The 7,872-nt window shown below is 29.3% G+C and overlaps 1 long non-coding RNA gene across 1 annotated transcript; it reads right to left on the bottom strand.

The window, feature by feature from the left end:
• Positions 1-5,345: 5,345 nt before the first annotated feature.
• LOC122269633 (uncharacterized) lies at positions 5,346-7,494 on the bottom strand. The gene is made up of 2 exons (XR_006225300.2): positions 7,410-7,494; positions 5,346-5,485 (listed from the first exon to the last, which is right to left on the bottom strand). It is a non-coding gene; the product is annotated as an uncharacterized lncRNA (long non-coding RNA).
• Between the last annotated feature and the right edge of the window lie 378 nt (positions 7,495-7,872).

The raw sequence follows: 7,872 nt of genomic DNA, 5'->3' as shown, positions 1-7,872 counted from the left end.
TTTTTCTGTCGAAAAAAAAAACGAATGAAACTTTGCACAAATTAGCCCCACATTGCATTTTCTTTCATTTTCCGTTTATTTGTTATTAATTTTCAAATTTTCTTAACACTAACATGATATAATTGTTTATTAAAATATAAATAAAATAATTTGCACTTACGACAATTGTTTTATCAACGTCTTTGCATTTCACAGCTAAAGTTTCCAGGCACACTTTTCGACGTCCGACGTTCTCGGAAAGTGGTTGACATTGGATAAACAAAACACACTCTGAGATTGTTTTAAAATTCGAAAAAATGTTTGTAGTAATAGAGGAGACTTCTATCTTCAAATTCCACACATTTTTAACGTGAAAAAAGCGTAATACTGAATAGCAGCACTTGAAAAGTTCCAAATTCGAATTTGCACAAAGTAGCCCCACTGGACGGTATATGAAAGAGACAAAAATTTTATTCCCCGGCAATTAAGCGTAGTTTGCAAATATATGAACATAAATTCTTCTTGAAATGAGCATGCATATGACACACGCACGTGAATTAATACTTTAAAAGTATTGATGCATTGAAAAGCCACAAAACTGATCTAATTCTCAAAGCTCAGTATTTTTTTTAAATACAGCTAAAGTTATATGGATTAAAAAACAGTTTAAAGTTATTTGGAAATACAGAAACGTGATTAGAGTAGTGCAGACCACACAGATCTTCAGATAAATAATTTTAATAATTAAAGAACTAAATAATGTAAAGGGTAATTTGAATTCTATAAAGTTGTTATATACTATCTAATTATTTCAACCAGCGTATTGCGAATGAAATATTCTTGAAAAGTTTTCAAATTTGTTTACGATTTTCATAACTGAGAGCTGGCGAACTATTTCGAAGTAATCCTCTTACATCAAAAGTTCGCCATCATTGTTTCGTCGAGTTCGATTCATCAGCGAATGAATTCCGGTGAAACAGGAATTTAAAACTCCTGGTTCGCATAATGGTATTTCCATGTAAGAGGAACTAATAACATCTGGCTACTGATCTTGTGTGTTATCTAGGGAAATGTAAAGCCTTACTTTAGAGTTTTCCATTGTATTTCTATGGGGCAAATTCCTAGGATAGAGATTTATTAATTGTTCGATAAGAACATATTTTGATATCCTATTTTAAGAATAAAGTTTGTGAATTATAGAAAAAGTTTTCGAGTTTTACTGAACGAAATGACCGATTTAGAACTGCTTAGAAAATTTTTAGCTTTCCTTGATAATTGTAATTTAATGCTACATATTGTGTTCTGTCTGTACTTTTGGAGTGAAATCTTAAAAGAAGCTGAAAACAATGTAAGACACATTTTCAGGAGATAGGTGTTTAGGAAAAAATTGTAGATTTCTATTAACTGGCAAGACAGTAATTTTGGTTCTTTTAGAGTGAAATAAAGCAAAAAAAATGAAGTTTAATTAATCAAATATTTGATTAAGAATCTTTTTACATTTTTCCAGCAACTTCACAATCTTGCAATCATAGAACTAGTGCATTATCGCGAAACGGATCTACCACGGCAATGTGAGACCTCACACATCTTCAAAACGTTTGGATTTAAAGGAGCTTGGATGGGAAGTTAAATTGAATCCCTCGTATAGCACCGATTTTGTCCTTCGTATAATCATTTATTTTGATGCTTACAATATTTTATAAATTGTCAAATTTCAGTAATAATTGGAACCTCAGATTGCTCTAAATTGAGTTTTTTGTTGATAAGATTGAAGTCATAAAGTTAACCCTAAAAATGACAAATGGTCATCAAAGAGAATAGGCGATATTTGACTGATCAAAAGTCCTTTGTTTGGAAAAGAGACAATTGAGTGGTATTTCATTCTGAAAAAACAGAAATTATTTTCTTGTCAGCCCAATATGTAAGCAATGATATATTTCTGTGCATTGTACTGCTGTCTATTTAATTATCGTCTCTAACCAACTGACCCAATTTTGGGTTTACGACTACCGATGTTGTACCAATGTATGACTACCAATGTTACGACTGACAAGTATTGGGAGAATTTTGACTTCGTGAAGTATTTTTTATGGAACTATCCCGCATTTGTGTTTCGTGGAAATGAAAACCACAGAAACCTCTCATGGTTAGCCAGATCGCAAGGGATTCTAACCCATGATCCATCTACCAATGAGGATAGTTTAAGTTATCGCTGTGATCAGTGAGAGCTGGGTGCGAAATTCAAATTGACCAGCCATTGTTGGGATTCGTACTCGGTTAATCTCACTTGAAGGCGAGCGCTCTATCCCTTGAGCCACCACGGCTCCACTGTTATCTATTGTTATATATTTTCATTTGTGTTTTGGGGTTCAAACGTAAGGATGCTTTTCTTTTAGAAAGTGTATAACATGTATCATTTTAAAGAGCTCTCTGATGGAGCAATTGGTAAAGGTATCACTTATCCCGCTGGGTGGGGACCTGGGATTAAATGTTCAATCCCGGAGCCCAGCAAAACAACCAGCGTGTAGCAAGGTAAACGTTGAATCCGTTGTGGTTGATATTCCTCTCGTTGGTTGCGGTATGGAAATTTGGAGTGAGGGATACCAGCTGAGGCTCTGTCGACGTCGCCTGACCAGGGTCAAAATTACGTGGCATTCCGACTACGACCGTTAAAAGATAGAGCCCTAAAAATGGGGCTAAGTACTTGACCATGGTGGGACAAATACTTAGTGGTACTTAACGATTGTCAAAATTGTTAATAAGACGAAGGGGAGGATTATTACTTGAGTAAAATATGTGCACTTAAAACTGTCTTAATATTTCTGGTGCTTCTGGCATCTTTAATTTTAACGTTTTGGCTGCAGTTGGTAATGATTTGAAAGATACGCGTTTTTCAGATTTTCAAAAGTTTCATCGGAAGCAAATGAAAAATTATTTAAATTATCCCCAGTTGTTATGTGAAGTGAAATTATTTAAAGCTTCAGTTAGCAGGATAAAGGGAAGCTATATATTTACTTTCTAACAATTTTATGCATCAATACAAAAGATTATTAAAGACGTCTTTACTAGAAAAATTCAGAAAAAGTTTTACATTTTTCAGCGATGCCAGACATGCATCAAAGATGAACAAAGTTCTCGTTTTTTTTTTTTTTTTTTTTTTTTTTTTTTTTTTTTTTTTTTTTTTTTTNTTTTTTTTTTTTTTTTTTTTTCCCTTTAAACTGCTGGTGTCACAAAATGATATCGTTAAATTTTAAAAAAAATATTCACTCAAATTATAATGCTTTTATCTATAATAATAATCTAAAAAGCTAACTTTAATTTACTTGACAACTACCTGAACATGGAAACATTTATCTTTCGCGCTGGCTCTATGAAAACGAAAAAAAAAATATTCAACAATTTTTATCGGAGCGCTTTGCTAATGATTTTGGTAAAATTAATAATAAAATATGGTTTTATAATGTAATAAATTTGATAAATGTGGTAAAATTTTGTAATTTTATTATGATACCTTAGAGCATGATATAAAAACATTTTTTCAGTCAAATTTACATTTGTAATTTTTACTAAATGAGCAGTAATAAGAACTATAATCTTGAAACAGGCAGTGAAACGAAACGAAAAAACGAAAGGACGAGAAACGCAACAATTTATGTATAAATATAAACGAAAAAAAGATCCCAATGAATGGTTTAAATACCGTATATTTGCTTTTAACGAAATTGTCCTTCTTATTCAGAATGATATCTGAAACAGAATTTTTTTCTTCGTGTACAAATATATGAAATATTAATAATCAGTAGTAACTTAATTTTCAGAATGCAACGTTTTGTCTATCTTTATATCGATGTGCATATTAGATGCTTCATATTCCTTTATTTATATTTTATGTTCGTTTAAATCACAAAGTATTTTCATAGCTAAGTATTAATCTATTCCACTAACTGAATTTTTATTTAACTAAGCAATTTAAAAGTTAGGACATACTTTGAAATTTAAGTCAGTCACAAGAGAGTGACTTCAAAAATGTGAGAGCTTGTAATAAACGCTAGTGTTAATGTATTGAAAATAAAATGGGAATTTTCTTTAAGTCATTGAATGGGGGCTCAAATATCTCTTAAGTATTACCTTATTTGCTTTCTAAACTAAATTATTGAAATTTAATAAGTTACCAAATGATCTTTAATAAGCTTTAAGGAAAAGTGGGTAACCTGGGAATACTTTTAAAATCTTTAAAGTCTATAAGGAATTTTAAAAATTTAAGGCTCTTAATGACGATTTTCAAATTTTGTACAAACGTATTTCTATAAATGTTTTGTATCATCGTGTTTGTCTATCTTTCTGATTTGTATTTGAAGTTTGTATTTTTAACTTTCTTAAATCTTAACTATTAAAAATTACTATGAAAATATATAATAAATCCTATAATTTTAGCATTTTCTTTTCTTCTAATTTTTGGAGAATTAATCATAAACACTATTTGATTTATTCTGTAGAGGAAGAAAAATGTTCGAACGATAGTAGGTTAAGTTTCTTTCCGTAGATACGTAAATATCCCAATGACTGTAATGTATTTTATTATACTTAATTTTAATTAGTAACTCTTTGAATTAATTTCCCAGCACGCACGAGTCGTATTTTTTACCACAGTTGTTATTTTACCAGTTTTGGCACGGAAAACGAAAAAAAAAAAGAATGAATAGTGATAATAAATTTATCAAGAAATTAAAAAAATAACCTTATTGTAGCAAAATACAAATAATGCTGCATTCAAATGAAATTAATTTATTTTTGAATGCTTATAGAAAGGTAATGTTAGATATTATTAGGTAGAGAGGCAATGCTTTATTTTATTAGGGATAATTTAAGATTTATTATTTAATTACTACATTTTGAAATCCAAGTTAGTTTTAATTTTCTTCAAATGCTAGCCTGAAAGAAAATAAAACCTCGGTAGGAAAAATGTAAGCTTAACATTACTCATTTCTACAATGAGTTTTACTTCTACGTAACATGCCAAGAAAATAAGTGACTATAGTTATAAAACTCTAATTTTAAAATTTTTATTTACTTCTAAAAATTAGAAATGAGAGAAAAAAACAAACAAGTAACTATACAAAAAGGGTTGAACAGAGTAATAATAGAAAAATAGATCGCTATCAATCTCAAGTACAAATATTTCCTTCTCTTTTCCAGATTCAATTCATCAGACGATTCTCGAAAAATTCGAGGAAAATTAGCTGATTGCATACTTATTTTTGGCCATGAAAACAGATATTAAAAATTATAGATTTGACTTTATACAAATTTAAACAATACCAGCCAATTATTAACACAAAATTACAAAACATTTCAGCAAGAAACAATTTTCGAATTTTCATTCACGACCAACCATTTGTCGTAAATTTTATGAGCGAGCAGCAAAATAACTCAAAACTGGTGGTTCATTCCATGATGTGGGAAAAGGTTGAATAGAGAAGTTATTCAGACGTCCCAGCTACGATATCTGAGAAAAGTGCATTGAAAACCAAATTAATCGTAAAATTTGGGTAGACACGCTTGCTAAAAAGTTAACCAAGTTTTATTATCTTAACAGCTTCTAAGATTGCTTTAAATAGCTTCGATACCATTAACATTATGTTCTCCGCTAAAATAAACCAGCTACATAGCGTATTCCTCCTACTATATATTAAGTAATTTTTAAACAGTTTTGAGTCACTTTGTTTTATTGATAATTTTTTACAATCAGTATTGCTTTAATTTTTATGAACGATAAGAATTTTCAATTATAAAGTTTCATGAAAAAAAAAAATCAAGCATTCATTCAATTTAATAAAATAGCAGAAAAAAATATTGATAGCAGATTTTATCCTTTTTAAGATTTGATTAGAAGAAAATCAAATCAAATATTGTTTCCCGAGAAATTACGAGACGCAAATAGTGGTTAAGGTAATTGATGATTGTATAATAAGAATTTTGATACTGACGTTAGAAATACATAATAAGAGTTTTGAACTGTATGAAAATTTTTCTCGGAAAACAGCCTAGATATATTAGAGAAATCATATTTGAAAGCATGCACTTTTAATATACAAGCTTTTGTTTTCAGAAAATGCCAGAAAATGATTTATTAAGTGGAAGAATTGTACCTTTTAGGTTGGAAACTAGAAACCATTTAATATCCATTTGTATTATAAAATATGAAATTTCACCATTAAGGACAAAAAGTATTTTTTTTTCATTAATGATTTTTCTGAACATATACTGAATTGGAGAAGCATGTTTCGTTAAATCACTTAAATGCAATAGGTTGTTTGATTTTTTTTATAAGAAAATCAATACGTCACGTGGTCATGCGTTAGTCAAAATTATTGACGATAATTTCTGAAAGCTAGAATTTTTCATCACATTTCATGGGCATGCATAACAGTTTTAGAACCTAATTCAGAAATATCTTAGTAGTCCTATTTCTGTTAAACACAAAAAAAAATTCTTGTTCGTATTGTTACATTTTGTTGTTTATTGATATTTTTTTATATAGCAAGTTTCATTTTTGAACAATGAAAAAAGTGCTTTTTTTTAAGAGATTTAGTTTTTACGTAAGTTATTCTACAGTATTTAGCGCATAACTGAAAAGAAAATGTCTAGTCTGTAATAATGTATTGCGTGAAAATTTTATGAATCAATAGAAATTATTCAAATAAAGGCAGAGGTTTGTGAAGGATAAAATGCACGAATATCGTAAATAGAAGGCAGAAGGGAATAACATACTTACTGATGGTACGCCGAATGTAACATTGATGAGTAACTTTTCTGGAATTACCCTACACTGTAAAAACTTCCGGATCAAATTACGATAAAAGTTCCAGCACTCAGATTGCCGTAAAATTAAATCCTATCGGAACAAATTATGGCACAGAAAATATAATATACCATAATTTTTACAGTAATAATTACCTTAAAATCGCTGAATCACTCTAATTAAATAAATATTAATAACGTAAAATTACGGCGCAATATTTCATGGTTAACTAGGATTTTACAGTGAAAATGGATTTTATGGTTAAAATAGGCTCATCATAGGTTAATCATTACTGTAAAAAATCACAGAATTATTATTTGTTTCGCAATAGGTTTTGGTAAAAAGTATCGATAACTTGAACCCCGGTAAGTTTAACCGTAATTTAATCTGAAAGTTTCAACAGTGTAATTTTTACCAGAATTTATATCTCCGTGTAGTATTAAACCATTTATTTCAATTTTATTTCATGCATTTTTCAATTCGAAATGAATTTGTTTTCTTCCAATATAACAACTAATAAAAAAGAATTTTAATTTAGAAAATTGATATATTTTTATTTGTGTTACCTAAAATATAAATGGATCCCTTTCCGTTAAGACAATATCAAACAACCTATTTATAAAATTACCTCATAAATGATGTGAGTATGTACCATAAAATCTTCCCTTAAAACCATTTCTGGAAGTTGAAATGCCCTTACTGACTCAAAACCTAAAAAAAAAATATTGCATTTGAATAATAACAGAACATATCTACTTTGTCATTTTCTTTCTTTAAAAGCAAAGCAGTTTGGAAAGGAAAAGATAAGTTTTAAAACGTTTCAACTTATCTTAAAAGAATCTAAAAAACAATTTCAGTGAAGAAAAACGTTAGAAAACTAATGGATGAATTGTTTGATCAAATTGTGTTCTTAATCCACAGAGACGCCAAACCTTTTCCGCTTATTATTTAGGAGCTACTTGGCGTAACTGAGCATACTTCCTTGGCACGTTTTTTTTTTTAAGGAAAGAAACGCCAAGCGTGTTAAACTGTAAGAAACCATTTATATAATTTAATCATTTTTTATTTTATTTTTAAACTGAGATATCCAA

Source organism: Parasteatoda tepidariorum, chromosome 8, assembly GCF_043381705.1.
Source record: "Parasteatoda tepidariorum isolate YZ-2023 chromosome 8, CAS_Ptep_4.0, whole genome shotgun sequence".
Lineage (NCBI taxonomy): Eukaryota > Metazoa > Arthropoda > Arachnida > Araneae > Theridiidae > Parasteatoda > Parasteatoda tepidariorum.
The sequence above is the reverse complement of the archived record's forward strand: the minus strand, read 5'-3'. Positions and strand labels throughout refer to the sequence as shown.